Consider the following 17,417-nt stretch of genomic DNA (forward strand, 5'->3'; position numbering starts at 1 on the left):
ATTATTTGCACAAAACTTACAGTCAGATGTTGTGGCCGAGTGGTTAAGACGATGGACTAGAAATCCATTGGGGTCTCCCCGCGCAGGTTCGAATCCTGCCAACAACAAGAAACTTTTAACATCGGCTACAATTTCAGAAGTTAACCTTTAGAATTTCTACCATGTCAGTTTTATAAATAGGTGGCTTATTTTGGTGTCACTATTGCCATTTCACATATTTATTATCGCTACCCCTTTCATATCTTTGCTATAACTCTCGTCCTACATTAGCGCTGGTGCAAACACTTCAAATTATTATACCCTGGCTCTCTCAGTCATACCATTCATGCACTTGAAACTTACTTTACCAATAAAAGAAGCAAATAGAAAAATAAAACAAAAGTGCTTGCTGGATTAGGCAAACACACTTCATAAAACTGCATTTTCTTTTCTATTCTCCCCGTGTTACAAGCTTAACTGCTCCCTGTGTAATTTCTCTTAGCCTGCTGTCCCAGGAAGAGAATTTTATCTACAGGCTCTTTCCGTGTTTTTTTCCTAGTCTTTCTTTCCCTTTTCTTAGATTTGTAACTGTTCCTTTACGTGCTCTATTTAGGCGCCATTAATCTCATTTGAGCTCCTTGTACCTGCTGCTGTTTTCTTCACACCTCATACTGCCTTTTCCCTCTTTCTCTCTTTCTCTGAGGTTGGTGGCTACTTTCCAAAGCTTCTGATGCCCCAATGTTCCTTCATCTTGTTGTCAGACGTGAATTGGAAAAGCAACCAAATTAACAAGCCTTTACCACTCATACATGGCAGAGGTTTATACTTTAATTCAATGAGCCGAGAAAAGCGTGTTGTGGGGCCCCTACGAGCCATGGTGCTTGCTTCATCATAATTGGGCACGCAGTCATTAGCCACAGCTCTGATCATGGGTCACTGAGGTCAGTTTCAATAATTCCTCAAAAACCTATCCATGCAGTCCCCCCTAACTGTGTAGTTATCTTGCTTTACTGCTGTTTGTGTGATTAGCTGGGAGGAGCTCACGGCAGCATCCTCCCTATAAAAGTGTAGATGGACCGCTCCTTAACTTTTTCTTGCTTCACATACAGATGGCTTGAGGAGGTACAGGGGAGATGCAGGTCTAATAGACAGAATAGAAGATCTGCGCCAGGTGTGTTTCTCTGCATTGGTGTCCCATCACAGGCCCACAAGTGTATGTGTGATCTTTGACTTCTGGCAGTTCACAAGCAGGCGGCCAGGAAACGGTTTCAGCCTATCAACCACTGAGGAGACAAAGCCTTTGTATAAGCAATGAGGAAGCAATGAACACATTCAGCCTATCACAGGAGTTCCCTGAGTGTTCCGAATTATAAATTCTCCATGTCACTGTATGTTATTGAGCCCAAGTAGCTTGCCGTGATCGTATAGTGGTTAGTACTCTGCGTTGTGGCCGCAGCAACATCGGTTCGAATCCGAGTCACGGCATTGTGGTTGGCAATGTCACGGCAGTTGGGTTTTTCTTTTACAGAATTACCAAATGTACCAGTTGTTTTTGTAAAATGTCTATTAAAAACAGATCCTTTAAAATATTTAAACGATCTAACAACAAATTATTTAAACACACATGATTATAAGATGTAGCCTTATTTTTGTTTTTAGGAGAGAATGTGCCTGCTGAAAAAAACATTATTTTTAAAAAGTGCATTGCAGGATATCAGGAATTTGCTGTGGCACACCTTGAAAACTTTCATGCAGATTATTTGCACAAAACTTACAGTCAGTTGTTGTGGCCGAGTGGTTAAGGTGATGGACTAGAAATCCATTGGGGTCTCCCCGCGCAGGTTCGAATCCTGCCAACAACGAGAAACTTTTTAACATCGGCTACAATTTCAGAAGCTAACCTTTAGAATTTCTTCCATGTCAGTTTTATAAATAGGTGGCTTATTTTGGTGTCACTATTGCCCTTTCACATATTTATTATCGCTACCCCTTTCATATCTTTGCTATAACTCTCGTCCTACATTAGCGCTGGTGCAAACACTTCAAATTATTATACCCTGGCTCTCTCAGTCATACCATTCATGCACTTGAAACTTACTTTAACAATAAAAGAAGCAAATAGAAAAATAAAACAAAAGTGCTTGCTGGATTAGGCAACACACTTCATAAAACTGCATTTTCTTTTCTATTCTCCCCGTGTTACAAGCTTAACTGCTCCCTGTGTAATTTCTCTTAGCCTGCTGTCCCAGGAAGAGAATTTTATCTACAGGCTCTTTCCGTGTTTTTTTCCTAGTCTTTCTTTCCTTTTTCTTAGATTTGTAACTGTTCCTTTACGTGCTCTATTTAGGCGCCATTAATCTCATTTGAGCTCCTTGTACCTGCTGCTGTTTTCTCCACACCTCATACTGCCTTTTCCCTCTTTCTCTCTTTCTCTGAGGTTGGTGGCTACTTTCCAAAGCTTCTGATGCCCCAATGTTCCTTCATCTTGTTGTCAGACGTGAATTGGAAAAGCAACCAAATTAACAAGCCTTTACCACTCATATATGGCAGAGGTTTATACTTTAATTGAGCTAAGAAAAGCGTGTTGTGGGGCCCCTACGAGCCATGGTGCTTGCTTCATCATAATTAGGCATGCAGTCATTAGCCACAGCTCTGATCATGGGTCACTGAGGTCAGTTTCAATAATTCCTCAAAAACCTAACCATGCAGTCCCCCCTAACTGTGTAGTTATCTTGCTTTACTGCTGTTTGTGTGATTAGCTGGGAGGCGCTCCCGGCAGCATCCTCCCTATAAAAGTATAGATGGACCGCTCCTTAACTTTTTCTTGCTTCACATACAGATGGCTTGAGGAGGTACAGGGGAGATGCAGGTCTAATAGGCAGAATAGAAGATCTGCGCCAGGTGTGTTTCTCTGCATTGGTGTCCCATCACAGGCCAACAAGTGTATGTGTGATCTTTGACTTCTGGCAGTTCACAAGCAGGCAACCAGGAAACGGTTTCAGCCTATCAACCACTGAGGAGACAAAGCCTTTGTATAAGGAATGAGGAAGCAATGAACACATTCAGCCTATCACTGGAGTTCCCTGAGTGTTTCGAATTATAAATTCTCCATGTCACTGTATGTTATTGAGCCCAAGTAGCTCGCCGTGATCGTATAGTGGTTAGTACTCTGCGTTGTGGCCGCAGCAACCTCGTTTTGAATCCGAGTCACGGCATTGTGGTTAGCAATGTCACGGCAGTTGGGTTTTTCTTTTACAGAATTACCAAATGTACCAGTTGTTTTTGTAAAATGTCTATTAAAAACAGATCCTTTAAAATATTTAAACGATTTAACGACAAATTATTTAAACACAGATGATTATAAGATGTAGCCTTATTTTTGTTTTTAGGAGAGAATGTGCCTGCTGAAAAAAACATTATTTTTAAAAAGTGCATTGCAGGATATCAGGAATTTGCTGTGGCACACCTTGAAAACTTTCATGCAGATTATTTGCACAAAACTTACAGTCAGTTGTTGTGGCCGAGTGGTTAAGGCGATGGACTAGAAATCCATTGGGGTCTCCCCACGCAGGTTCGAATCCTGCCAACAACGAGAAACTTTTTAACATCGGCTACAATTTCAGAAGTTAACCTTTAGAATTTCTTCCATGTCAGTTTTATAAATAGGTGGCTTTCTTTGGTGTCACTATTGCCCTTTCACATATTTATTATCGCTACCCCTTTCATATCTTTGCTATAACTCTCGTCCTACATTAGCGCTGGTGCAAACACTTCAAATTATTATACCCTGGCTCTCTCAGTCATACCATTCATGCACTTGAAACTTACTTTACCAATAAAAGAAGCAAATAGAAAAATAAAACAAAAGTGCCTGCTGGATTAGGCAAACACACTTCATAAAACTGCATTTTCTTTTCTATTCTCCCCGTGTTACAAGCTTAACTGCTCCCTGTGTAATTTCTCTTAGCCTGCTGTCCCAGGAAGAGAATTTTATCTACAGGCTCTTTCTGTGTTTTTTTCCTAGTCTTTCTTTCCCTTTTCTTAGATTTGTAACTGTTCCTTTACGTGCTCTATTTAGGCGCCATTAATCTCATTTGAGCTCCTTGTACCTGCTGCTGTTTTCTCCACACCTCATACTGCCTTTTCCCTCTTTCTCTCTTTCTCTGAGGTTGGTGGCTACTTTCCAAAGCTTCTGATGCCCCAATTTTCCTTCATCTTGTTGTCAGACGTGAATTGGAAAAGCAACCAAATTAACAAGCCTTTACCACTCATATATGGCAGAGGTTTATACTTTAATTGAGCTAAGAAAAGCGTGTTGTGGGGCCCCTACGAGCCATGGTGCTTGCTTCATCATAATTAGGCATGCAGTCATTAGCCACAGCTCTGATCATGGGTCACTGAGGTCAGTTTCAATAATTCCTCAAAAACCTAACCATGCAGTCCCCCCTAACTGTGTAGTTATCTTGCTTTACTGCTGTTTGTGTGATTAGCTGGGAGGAGCTCATGGCAGCATCCTCCCTATAAAAGTGTAGATGGACCGCTCCTTAACTCTTTCTTGCTTCACATACAGATGGCTTGAGGAGGTACAGGGGAGATACAGGTCTACTAGACAGTATAGAAGATCTGCGCCAGGTGTGTTTCTCTGCATTGGTATCCCATCACAGGCCCACAAGTGTATGTGTGATCTTTGACTCCTGGCAGTTCACAAGCAGGCGGCCAGGAAACAGTTTCAGCCTATCAACCACTGAGGAGACAAAGCCTTTGTATAAGGAATGAGGAAGCAATTAACACATTCAGCCTATCACAGGAGTTCCCTGAGTGTACCGAATTATAAATTCTCCATGTCACTGTATGTTATTGAGCCCAAGTAGCTCGCCGTGATCGTATAGTGGTTAGTACTCTGCGTTGTGGCCGCAGCAACCTCGGTTCGAATCCGAGTCACGGCATTGTGGTTGGCAATGTCACGGCAGTTGGGTTTTTCTTTTACAGAATTACAAAATGTACCAGGTGTTTTTGTAAAATGTCTATTAAAAACAGATCCTTTAAAATATTTAAACAATCTAACGACAAATTATTTTAACACACATGATTATAAGATGTAGCTATATTGTACCTACTGACATAAATTATCGTTCTTGAACCTATTTGCGGTGGGGGAATGGAGCTCTCCCCCATGCCAATCAGAATGCAGATGAATGCAGTTGCAGTTGAGTGACCTGTATTGTGGCTGTCTAGAGGGAATGCACAAATGTAGCTGTCTCGCAGCCCAATCCAGACGTCAATTGGAGACAGGTTTTCAGGCAAATAGAGCAGTAAGTGCAGAGAAATGCTCACTCTCTAAAAATGGCATTTATAAAGTAGTAAAGTTAAATCCAACCTCACCAGTAAATAGGATTTATCAATAAATAAATAAAGCTTCTCCTCTCTGATATGGAATTACCCCCCAAAAAGTATAAGGGAATACCCAATGCTAACCTACGAGAGGGGCAGACCTCACAGTAGTGAAAAATGTAATAGACTGTTTTGTACTACCAGGACATGCAAACTACCACAGTACATGTCTTACCTTTTACTTACATAGCATGATGCCCCTAGGACTACCTAGGGCCTACCTTTTGGTTAATTATATGTAATAAAATTGGAGTTTAAGGCTTGGCAAGTAGTTTTAAATGGCAAGTCGAAGTGGCAGTACACTGCAGTACAGGCACTGCAGTAGCAGGCTTGAGACAGGTTTGAAATGATACTTTTTTGGGCGGCACAATCAGTTCCTGGGTATATGGTATACCACTTTACAAGGGGCTTTCAAGTCAATGAAATCTGTCAGTCAGGTATACTCCAATTACACACATGATTAGGGAAGAAGCACGTTCACTTCAGCACTGATTAGTAGCAATAAAGTGATCAGAGTCCTAAGGCCAACAAAAAGATACAGCAAAATGCGTAGGTGAAAAGCAATAAGGTAGGGTTGAGGCCACCTTAAGAATGCAAGGTCTAACAAAAACAAACTAAGGATAACATGAGTAAAACATCAGGTTTCTCTACGGCATTTGGTGAGACAAGTGTGCCTTCTTTTATCTTCCATAAATGCAATCTTTCCCTGACCCCTTTATTATATAGCTCTTCAAGTAAAAAAGATAAAGCACTTACAAAGGAGCCTCAAATACTCAAAGATGGTAGACTTCTGTAATATGTGCCATAGACTAAAAGCAGCACGAAAACAGAGTGCAATAGGGTCCCAAAAACTTGAGTGCCACATGAGAGTATGCATGAAAGCCTATCCTTTTCCAAACTAGAGATATACTCATGCAATTTTTGTTTTTAGGAGAGAATGTGCCTGCTGAAAAATACATTATTTTAAAAAAGTGCATTGCAGAATACCAGGAATTTGCTGTGGGACACCTTGCAAACTTTCATACAGATTATTTGCACAAAACTTACAGTCAGTTGTTGTGGCCGAGTGGTTAAGGCGATGGACTAGAAATCCATTGTGGTCTCCCCGCGCAAGTTCGAATCCTGCCAACAACGAGAAACTTTTTAACATCGGCTACAATTTCAGAAGTTAACCTTTAGAATTTCTTCCATGTCAGTTTTATAAATAGGTTGCTTATTTTGGTGTCACTATTGCCCTTTCACATATTTATTATCGCTACCCCTTTCATATCTTTGCTATAACTCTCGTCCTACATTAGCGCTGGTGCAAACACTTCAAATTATTATACCCTGGCTCTCTCAGTCATACCATTCATGCACTTGAAACTTACTTTACCAATAAAAGAAGCAAATAGAAAAATAAAATAAAAGTGCTTGCTGGATTAGGCAAACACACTTCATAAAACTGCATTTTCTTTTCTATTCTCCCCGTGTTACAAGCTTAACTGCTCCCTGTGTAATTTCTCTTAGCCTGCTGTCCCAGGAAGAGAATTTTATCTACAGGCTCTTTCCGTGTTTTTTTCCTAGTCTTTCTTTCCCTTTTCTTAGATTTGTAACTGTTCCTTTATGTGCTCTATTTAGGCGCCATTAATCTCATTTGATCTCCTTGTACCTGCTGCTGTTTTCTCCACACCTCATACTGCCTTTTCCCTCTTTCTCTCTTTCTCTGAGGTTGGTGGCTACTTTCCAAAGCTTCTGATGCCCCAATGTTCCTTCATCTTGTTGTCAGACGTGAATTGGAAAAGCAACCAAATTAACAAGCCTTTACCACTCACAGATGGCAGAGGTTTATACTTTAATTCAATGAGCTAAGAAAAGCGTGTTGTGGGGCCCCTACGAGCCATGGTGCTTGCTTCATCATAATTGGGCCCGCAGTCATTAGCCACAGCTCTGATCATGGGTCACTGAGGTCAGTTTCAATAATTCCTCAAAAACCTAACCATGCAGTCCCCCCTAACTGTATAGTTATCTTGCTTTACTGCTGTTTGTGTGATTAGCTGGGAGGATCTCACGGCAGCATCCTCCCTATAAAAGTATAGATGGACCGCTCCTTAATTTTTTCTTGCTTCACATACAGATGGCTTGAGGAGGTACAGGGGAGATGCAGGTCTAATAGACAGAATAGAAGATCTGCGCCAGGTGTGTTTCTCTGCATTGGTGTCCCATCACAGGCCAACAAGTGTATGTGTGATCTTTGACTTCTGGCAGTTCACAAGCAGGCAACCAGGAAACGGTTTCAGCCTATCAACCACTGAGGAGACAAAGCCTTTGTATAAGGAATGAGGAAGCAATGAACACATTCAGCCTATCACTGGAGTTCCCTGAGTGTTTCGAATTATAAATTCTCCATGTCACTGTATGTTATTGAGCCCAAGTAGCTCACCGTGATTGTATAGTGGTTAGTACTCTGCGTTGTGGCTGCAGCAACCTCGGTTCGAATCCGAGTCACGGCATTGTGGTTGGCAATGTCACGGCAGTTGGGTTTTTCTTTTACAGAATTACCAAATGTACTAGTTGTTTTTGTAAAATGTCTATTAAAAACAGATCCTTTAAAATATTTAAACGATTTAACGACAAATTATTTAAACACACATGATTATAAGATGTAGCCTTATTTTTGTTTTTAGGAGAGAATGTGCCTGCTGAAAAAAACATTATTTTTAAAAAGTGCATTGCAGGATATCAGGAATTTGCTGTGGCACACCTTGAAAACTTTCATGCAGATTATTTGCACAAAACTTACAGTCAGTTGTTGTGGCCGAGTGGTTAAGGCGATGGACTAGAAATCCATTGGGGTCTCCCCGCACAGGTTCGAATCCTGCCAACAATGAGAAACTTTTTAACATCGGCTACAATTTCAGAAGTTAACCTTTAGAATTTCTTCCATGTCAGTTTTATAAATAGGTGGCTTATTTTGGTGTCACTATTGCCCTTTCACATATTTATTATCGCTACCCCCTTCATATCTTTGCTGTAACTCTCGGCATACATTAGCGCTGGTGCAAACACTTCAAATTATTATACCCTGGCTCTCTCAGTCATACCATTCATGCACTTGAAACTTACTTTACCAATAAAAGAAGCAAATAGAAAAATAAAACAAAAGTGCTTGCTGGATTAGGCAAACACACTTCATAAAACTGCATTTTCTTTTCTATTCTCCCCGTGTTACAAGCTTAACTGCTCCCTGTGTAATTTCTCTTAGCCTGCTGTCATAGGAAGAGAATTTTATCTACAGGCTCTTTCCGTGTTTTTTTCCTAGTCTTTCTTTCCCTTTTCTTAGATTTGTAACTGTTCCTTTACGTGCTCTATTTAGGCGCCATTAATCTCATTTGAGCTCCTTGTACCTGCTGCTGTTTTCTCCACACCTCATACTGCCTTTTCCCTCTTTCTCTCTTTCTCTGAGGTTGGTGGCTACTTTCCAAAGCTTCTGATGCCCCAATGTTCCTTCATCTTGTTGTCAGACGTGAATTGGAAAAGCAACCAAATTAACAAGCCTTTACCACTCATATATGGCAGAGGTTTATACTTTAATTGAGCTAAGAAAAGCGTGTTGTGGGGCCCTTACGAGCCATGGTGCTTGCTTCATCATAATTAGGCATGCAGTCATTAGCCACAGCTCTGATCATGGGTCACTGAGGTCAGTTTCAATAATTCCTCAAAAACCTAACCATGCAGTCCCCCCTAACTGTGTAGTTATCTTGCTTTACTGCTGTTTGTGTGATTAGCTGGGAGGAGCTCACGGCAGCATTCTCCCTATAAAAGTGTAGATGGACCGCTCCTTAACTTTTTCTTGCTTCACATACAGATGGCTTGAGGAGGTACAGGGGAGATGCAGGTCTAATAGACAGAATAGAAGATCTGCGCCAGGTGTGTTTCTCTGCATTGGTGTCCCATCACAGGCCCACAAGTGTATGTGTGATCTTTGACTTCTGGCAGTTCACAAGCAGGCGGCCAGGAAATGGTTTCAGCCTATCAACCACTGAGGAGACAAAGCCTTTGTATAAGCAATGAGGAAGCAATGAACACATTCAGCCTATCACAGGAGTTCCCTGAGTGTTCCGAATTATAAATTCTCCATGTCACTGTATGTTATTGAGCCCAAGTAGCTTGCCGTGATCGTATAGTGGTTAGTACTCTGCGTTGTGGCCGCAGCAACCTCGGTTTGAATCCGAGTCACGGCATTGTGGTTGGCAATGTCACGGCAGTTGGGTTTTTCTTTTACAGAATTACCAAATGTACCAGTTGTTTTTGTAAAATGTCTATTAAAAACAGATCCTTTAAAATATTTAAACGATTTAACGACAAATTATTTAAACACAGATGATTATAAGATGTAGCCTTATTTTTGTTTTTAGGAGAGAATGTGCCTGCTGAAAAAAACATTATTTTTAAAAAGTGCATTGCAGGATATCAGGAATTTGCTGTGGCACACCTTGAAAACTTTCATGCAGATTATTTGCACAAAACTTACAGTCAGTTGTTGTGGCCGAGTGGTTAAGGCGATGGACTAGAAATCCATTGGGGTCTCCCCATGCAGGTTCGAATCCTGCCAACAACGAGAAACTTTTTAACATCGGCTACAATTTCAGAAGTTAACCTTTAGAATTTCTTCCATGTCAGTTTTATAAATAGGTGGCTTATTTTGGTGTCACTATTGCCCTTTCACATATTTATTATCGCTACCCCTTTCATATCTTTGCTATAACTCTCGTCCTACATTAGCGCTGGTGCAAACACTTCAAATTATTATACCCTGGCTCTCTCAGTCATACCATTCATGCACTTGAAACTTACTTTACCAATAAAAGAAGCAAATAGAAAAATAAAACAAAAGTGCTTGCTGGATTAGGCAAACACACTTCATAAAACTACATTTTCTTTTCTATTCTCCCCGTGTTACAAGCTTAACTGCTCCCTGTGTAATTTCTCTTAGCCTGCTGTCCCAGGAAGAGAATTTTATCTACAGGCTCTTTCTGTGTTTTTTTCCTAGTCTTTCTTTCCCTTTTCTTAGATTTGTAACTGTTCCTTTACGTGCTCTATTTAGGCGCCATTAATCTCATTTGAGCTCCTTGTACCTGCTGCTGTTTTCTCCACACCTCATACTGCCTTTTCCCTCTTTCTCTCTTTCTCTGAGGTTGGTGGCTACTTTCCAAAGCTTCTGATGCCCCAATGTTCCTTCATCTTGTTGTCAGACGTGAATTGGAAAAGCAACCAAATTAACAAGCCTTTACCACTCATATATGGCAGAGGTTTATACTTTAATTGAGCTAAGAAAAGCGTGTTGTGGGGCCCCTACGAGCCATGGTGCTTGCTTCATCATAATTAGGCATGCAGTCATTAGCCACAGCTCTGATCATGGGTCACTGAGGTCAGTTTCAATAATTCCTCAAAAACCTAACCATGCAGTCCCCCCTAACTGTGTAGTTATCTTGCTTTACTGCTGTTTGTGTGATTAGCTGGGAGGAGCTCATGGCAGCATCCTCCCTATAAAAGTGTAGATGGACCGCTCCTTAACTCTTTCTTGCTTCACATACAGATGGCTTGAGGAGGTACAGGGGAGATGCAGGTCTACTAGACAGTATAGAAGATCTGCGCCAGGTGTGTTTCTCTGCATTGGTATCCCATCACAGGCCCACAAGTGTATGTGTGATCTTTGACTCCTGGCAGTTCACAAGCAGGCGGCCAGGAAACAGTTTCAGCCTATCAACCACTGAGGAGACAAAGCCTTTGTATAAGGAATGAGGAAGCAATTAACACATTCAGCCTATCACAGGAGTTCCCTGAGTGTACCGAATTATAAATTCTCCATGTCACTGTATGTTATTGAGCCCAAGTAGCTCGCCGTGATCGTATAGTGGTTAGTACTCTGCGTTGTGGCCGCAGCAACCTCGGTTCGAATCCGAGTCACGGCATTGTGGTTGGCAATGTCACGGCAGTTGGGTTTTTCTTTTAAAGAATTACAAAATGTACCAGTTGTTTTTGTAAAATGTCTATTAAAAACAGATCCTTTAAAATATTTAAACAATCTAACGACAAATTATTTTAACACACATGATTATAAGATGTAGATATATTGTACCTACTGACATAAATTATCGTTCTTGAACCTATTTGCGGTGGGGGAATGGAGCTCTCTCCCATGCCAATCAGAATGCAGATGAATGCAGTTGCAGTTGAGTGACCTGTATTGTGGCTGTCTAGAGGGAATGCACAAATGTAGCTGTCTCGCAGCCCAATCCAGACGTCAATTGGAGACAGGTTTTCAGGCAAATAGAGCAGTAAGTGCAGAGAAATGCTCACTCTCTAAAAATGGCATTTATAAAGTAGTAAAGTTAAATCCAACCTCACCAGTAAATAGGATTTATCAATAAATAAATAAAGCTTCTCCTCTCTGATATGGAATTACCCCCCAAAAAGTATAAGGGAATACCCAATGCTAACCTACGAGAGGGGCAGACCTCACAGTAGTGAAAAATGTAATAGACTGTTTTGTACTACCAGGACATGCAAACTACCACAGTACATGTCTTACCTTTTACTTACATAGCATGATGCCCCTAGGACTACCTAGGGCCTACCTTTTGGTTAATTATATGTAATAAAATTGGAGTTTAAGGCTTGGCAAGTAGTTTTAAATGGCAAGTCGAAGTGGCAGTACACTGCAGTACAGGCACTGCAGTAGCAGGCTTGAGACAGGTTTGAAATGATACTTTTTTGGGCGGCACAATCAGTTCCTGGGTATATGGTATACCACTTTACAAGGGGCTTTCAAGTCAATGAAATCTGTCAGTCAGGTATACTCCAATTACACACATGATTAGGGAAGAAGCACGTTCACTTCAGCACTGATTAGTAGCAATAAAGTGATCAGAGTCCTAAGGCCAACAAAAAGATACAGCAAAATGCGTAGGTGAAAAGCAATAAGGTAGGGTTGAGGCCACCTTAAGAATGCAAGGTCTAACAAAAACAAACTAAGGATAACATGAGTAAAACATCAGGTTTCTCTACGGCATTTGGTGAGACAAGTGTGCCTTCTTTTATCTTCCATAAATGCAATCTTTCCCTGACCCCTTTATTATATAGCTCTTCAAGTAAAAAAGATAAAGCACTTACAAAGGAGCCTCAAATACTCAAAGATGGTAGACTTCTGTAATATGTGCCATAGACTAAAAGCAGCACGAAAACAGAGTGCAATAGGGTCCCAAAAACTTGAGTGCCACATGAGAGTATGCATGAAAGCCTATCCTTTTCCAAACTAGAGATATACTCATGCAATTTTTGTTTTTAGGAGAGAATGTGCCTGCTGAAAAATACATTATTTTAAAAAAGTGCATTGCAGAATACCAGGAATTTGCTGTGGGACACCTTGCAAACTTTCATACAGATTATTTGCACAAAACTTACAGTCAGTTGTTGTGGCCGAGTGGTTAAGGCGATGGACTAGAAATCCATTGTGGTCTCCCCGCGCAGGTTCGAATCCTGCCAACAACGAGAAACTTTTTAACATCGGCTACAATTTCAGAAGTTAACCTTTAGAATTTCTTCCATGTCAGTTTTATAAATAGGTTGCTTATTTTGGTGTCACTATAGCCCTTTCACATATTTATTATCGCTACCCCTTTCATATCTTTGCTATAACTCTCGTCCTACATTAGCGCTGGTGCAAACACTTCAAATTATTATACCCTGGCTCTCTCAGTCATACCATTCATGCACTTGAAACTTACTTTACCAATAAAAGAAGCAAATAGAAAAATAAAACAAAAGTGCTTGCTGGATTAGGCAAACACACTTCATAAAACTGCATTTTCTTTTCTATTCTCCCCGTGTTACAAGCTTAACTGCTCCCTGTGTAATTTCTCTTAGCCTGCTGTCCCAGGAAGAGAATTTTATCTACAGGCTCTTTCCGTGTTTTTTTCCTAGTCTTTCTTTCCCTTTTCTTAGATTTGTAACTGTTCCTTTATGTGCTCTATTTAGGCGCCATTAATCTAATTTGAGCTCCTTGTACCTGCTGCAGTTTTCTCCACACCTCATACTGCCTTTTCCCTCTTTCTCTCTTTCTCTGAGGTTGGTGGCTACTTTCCAAAGCTTCTGATGCCCCAATGTTCCTTCATCTTGTTGTCAGACGTGAATTGGAAAAGCAACCAAATTAACAAGCCTTTACCACTCATACATGGCAGAGGTTTATACTTTAATTCAATGAGCTAAGAAAAGCGTGTTGTGGGGCCCCTACGAGCCATGGTGCTTGCTTCATCATAATTGGGCACGCAGTCATTAGCCACAGCTCTGATCATGGGTCACTGAGGTCAGTTTCAATAATTCCTCAAAAACCTAACCATGCAGTCCCCCCTAACTGTATAGTTATCTTGCTTTACTGCTGTTTGTGTGATTAGCTGGGAGGAGCTCACGGCAGCATCCTCCCTATAAAAGTATAGATGGACCGCTCCTTAATTTTTTCTTGCTTCACATACAGATGGCTTGAGGAGGTACAGGGGAGATGCAGGTCTAATAGACAGAATAGAAGATCTGCGCCAGGTGTGTTTCTCTGCATTGGTGTCCCATCACAGGCCAACAAGTGTATGTGTGATCTTTGACTTCTGGCAGTTCACAAGCAGGCAACCAGGAAACGGTTTCAGCCTATCAACCACTGAGGAGACAAAGCCTTTGTATAAGGAATGAGGAAGCAATGAACACATTCAGCCTATCACTGGAGTTCCCTGAGTGTTTCGAATTATAAATTCTCCATGTCACTGTATGTTATTGAGCCCAAGTAGCTCACCGTGATTGTATAGTGGTTAGTACTCTGCGTTGTGGCTGCAGCAACCTCGGTTCGAATCTGAGTCACGGCATTGTGGTTGGCAATGTCACGGCAGTTGGGTTTTTCTTTTACAGAATTACCAAATGTACTAGTTGTTTTTGTAAAATGTCTATTAAAAACAGATCCTTTAAAATATTTAAACGATTTAACGACAAATTATTTAAACACACATGATTATAAGATGTAGCCTTATTTTTGTTTTTAGGAGAGAATGTGCCTGCTGAAAAAAACATTATTTTTAAAAAGTGCATTGCAGGATATCAGGAATTTGCTGTGGCACACCTTGAAAACTTTCATGCAGATTATTTGCACAAAACTTACAGTCAGTTGTTGTGGCCGAGTGGTTAAGGCGATGGACTAGAAATCCATTGGGTTCTCCCCGCACAGGTTCGAATCCTGCCAACAACGAGAAACTTTTTAACATCGGCTACAATTTCAGAAGTTAACCTTTAGAATTTCTTCCATGTCAGTTTTATAAATAGGTGGCTTATTTTGGTGTCACTATTGCCCTTTCACATATTTATTATCGCTACCCCCTTCATATCTTTGCTGTAACTCTCGGCATACATTAGCGCTGGTGCAAACACTTCAAATTATTATACCCTGGCTCTCTCAGTCATACCATTCATGCACTTGAAACTTACTTTACCAATAAAAGAAGCAAATAGAAAAATAAAACAAAAGTGCTTGCTGGATTAGGCAAACACACTTCATAAAACTGCATTTTCTTTTCTATTCTCCCCGTGTTACAAGCTTAACTGCTCCCTGTGTAATTTCTCTTAGCCTGCTGTCCCAGGAAGAGAATTTTATCTACAGGCTCTTTCCGTGTTTTTTTCCTAGTCTTTCTTTCCCTTTTCTTAGATTTGTAACTGTTCCTTTACGTGCTCTATTTAGGCGCCATTAATCTCATTTGAGCTCCTTGTACCTGCTGCTGTTTTCTCCACACCTCATACTGCCTTTTCCCTCTTTCTCTCTTTCTCTGAGGTTGGTGGCTACTTTCCAAAGCTTCTGATGCCCCAATGTTCCTTCATCTTGTTGTCAGACGTGAATTGTAAAAGCAACCAAATTAACAAGCCTTTACCACTCATATATGGCAGAGGTTTATACTTTAATTGAGCTAAGAAAAGCGTGTTGTGGGGCCCTTACGAGCCATGGTGCTTGCTTCATCATAATTAGGCATGCAGTCATTAGCCACAGCTCTGATCATGGGTCACTGAGGTCAGTTTCAATAATTCCTCAAAAACCTAACCATGCAGTCCCCCCTAACTGTGTAGTTATCTTGCTTTACTGCTGTTTGTGTGATTAGCTGGGAGGAGCTCACGGCAGCATCCTCCCTATAAAAGTGTAGATGGACCGCTCCTTAACTTTTTCTTGCTTCACATACAGATGGCTTGAGGAGGTACAGGGGAGATGCAGGTCTAATAGACAGAATAGAAGATCTGCGCCAGGTGTGTTTCTCTGCATTGGTGTCCCATCACAGGCCCACAAGTGTATGTGTGATCTTTGACTTCTGGCAGTTCACAAGCAGGCAGCCAGGAAATGGTTTCAGCCTATCAACCACTGAGGAGACAAAGCCTTTGTATAAGCAATGAGGAAGCAATGAACACATTCAGCCTATCACAGGAGTTCCCTGAGTGTTCCGAATTATAAATTCTCCATGTCACTGTATGTTATTGAGCCCAAGTAGCTTGCCGTGATCGTATAGTGGTTAGTACTCTGCGTTGTGGCCGCAGCAACCTCGGTTTGAATCCGAGTCACGGCATTGTGGTTGGCAATGTCACGGCAGTTGGGTTTTTCTTTTACAGAATTACCAAATGTACCAGTTGTTTTTGTAAAATGTCTATTAAAAACAGATCCTTTAAAATATTTAAACGATCTAACGACAAATTATTTAAACACACATGATTATAAGATGTAGCCTTATTTTTGTTTTTAGGAGAGAATGTGCCTGCTGAAAAAAACATTATTTTAAAAAAGTGCATTGCAGGATATCAGGAATTTGCTGTGGCACACCTTGAAAACTTTCATGCAGATTATTTGCACAAAACTTACAGTCAGTTGTTGTGGCTGAGTGGTTAAGGCGATGGACTAGAAATCCATTGGGGTCTCCCCGCGCAGGTTCGAATCCTGCCAACAACGAGAAACTTTTTAACATCAGCTACAATTTCAGAAGCTAACCTTTAGAATTTCTTCCATGTCAGTTTTATAAATAGGTGGCTTATTTTGGTGTCACTATTGCCCTTTCACATATTTATTATCGCTACCCCTTTCATATCTTTGCTATAACTCTCGTCCTACATTAGCGCTGGTGCAAACACTTCAAATTATTATACCCTGGCTCTCTCAGTCATACCATTCATGCACTTGAAACTTACTTTACCAATAAAAGAAGCAAATAGAAAAATAAAACAAAAGTGCTTGCTGGATTAGGCAACACACTTCATAAAACTGCATTTTCTTTTCTATTCTCCCCGTGTTACAAGCTTAACTGCTCCCTGTGTAATTTCTCTTAGCCTGCTGTCCCAGGAAGAGAATTTTATCTACAGGCTCTTTCCGTGTTTTTTTCCTAGTCTTTCTTTCCTTTTTCTTAGATTTGTAACTGTTCCTTTACGTGCTCTATTTAGGCGCCATTAATCTCATTTGAGCTCCTTGTACCTGCTGCTGTTTTCTCCACACCTCATACTGCCTTTTACCTCTTTCTCTCTTTCTCTGAGGTTGGTGGCTACTTTCCAAAGCTTCTGATGCCCCAATGTTCCTTCATCTTGTTGTCAGACGTGAATTGGAAAAGCAACCAAATTAACAAGCCTTTACCACTCATATATGGCAGAGGTTTATACTTTAATTGAGCTAAGAAAAGCGTGTTGTGGGGCCCCTACGAGCAATGGTGCTTGCTTCATCATAATTAGGCATGCAGTCATTAGCCACAGCTCTGATCATGGGTCACTGAGGTCAGTTTCAATAATTCCTCAAAAACCTAACCATGCAGTCCCCCCTAACTGTGTAGTTATCTTGCTTTACTGCTGTTTGTGTGATTAGCTGGAAGGAGCTCATGGCAGCATCCTCCCTATAAAAGTGTAGATGGACCGCTCCTTAACTCTTTCTTGCTTCACATACAGATGGCTTGAGGAGGTACAGGGGAGATGCAGGTCTACTAGACAGTATAGAAGATCTGCGCCAGGTGTGTTTC

The 17,417-nt window shown here is 40.9% G+C and overlaps 11 non-coding genes across 11 annotated transcripts; all 11 read left to right on the forward strand.

The window, feature by feature from the left end:
• Window positions 1–25: 25 nt before the first annotated feature.
• Window positions 26–107, forward strand: TRNAS-AGA (transfer RNA serine (anticodon AGA)). Its single transcript has one exon. It is a non-coding gene; the product is annotated as a tRNA-Ser (tRNA).
• Window positions 108–1,759: 1,652 nt separating this feature from the next.
• TRNAS-AGA (transfer RNA serine (anticodon AGA)) lies at window positions 1,760–1,841 on the forward strand. Its single transcript has one exon. It is a non-coding gene; the product is annotated as a tRNA-Ser (tRNA).
• Window positions 1,842–3,489: 1,648 nt separating this feature from the next.
• Window positions 3,490–3,571, forward strand: TRNAS-AGA (transfer RNA serine (anticodon AGA)). The gene has a single exon. It is a non-coding gene; the product is annotated as a tRNA-Ser (tRNA).
• Window positions 3,572–4,853: 1,282 nt separating this feature from the next.
• On the forward strand, window positions 4,854–4,925 carry TRNAH-GUG (transfer RNA histidin (anticodon GUG)). Its single transcript has one exon. It is a non-coding gene; the product is annotated as a tRNA-His (tRNA).
• Window positions 4,926–6,422: 1,497 nt separating this feature from the next.
• Window positions 6,423–6,504, forward strand: TRNAS-AGA (transfer RNA serine (anticodon AGA)). Its single transcript has one exon. It is a non-coding gene; the product is annotated as a tRNA-Ser (tRNA).
• A 1,653-nt stretch (window positions 6,505–8,157) lies between these two features.
• Window positions 8,158–8,239, forward strand: TRNAS-AGA (transfer RNA serine (anticodon AGA)). Its single transcript has one exon. It is a non-coding gene; the product is annotated as a tRNA-Ser (tRNA).
• A 1,649-nt stretch (window positions 8,240–9,888) lies between these two features.
• TRNAS-AGA (transfer RNA serine (anticodon AGA)) lies at window positions 9,889–9,970 on the forward strand. The gene has a single exon. It is a non-coding gene; the product is annotated as a tRNA-Ser (tRNA).
• A 1,282-nt stretch (window positions 9,971–11,252) lies between these two features.
• TRNAH-GUG (transfer RNA histidin (anticodon GUG)) lies at window positions 11,253–11,324 on the forward strand. The gene has a single exon. It is a non-coding gene; the product is annotated as a tRNA-His (tRNA).
• A 1,497-nt stretch (window positions 11,325–12,821) lies between these two features.
• On the forward strand, window positions 12,822–12,903 carry TRNAS-AGA (transfer RNA serine (anticodon AGA)). The gene has a single exon. It is a non-coding gene; the product is annotated as a tRNA-Ser (tRNA).
• A 1,653-nt stretch (window positions 12,904–14,556) lies between these two features.
• Window positions 14,557–14,638, forward strand: TRNAS-AGA (transfer RNA serine (anticodon AGA)). The gene has a single exon. It is a non-coding gene; the product is annotated as a tRNA-Ser (tRNA).
• A 1,649-nt stretch (window positions 14,639–16,287) lies between these two features.
• Window positions 16,288–16,369, forward strand: TRNAS-AGA (transfer RNA serine (anticodon AGA)). The gene has a single exon. It is a non-coding gene; the product is annotated as a tRNA-Ser (tRNA).
• The last annotated feature ends 1,048 nt before the right edge of the window (window positions 16,370–17,417 follow it).

The sequence above is a fragment of the Lissotriton helveticus genome, chromosome 12 (genome assembly GCF_964261635.1).
Source record: "Lissotriton helveticus chromosome 12, aLisHel1.1, whole genome shotgun sequence".
Lineage (NCBI taxonomy): Eukaryota > Metazoa > Chordata > Amphibia > Caudata > Salamandridae > Lissotriton > Lissotriton helveticus.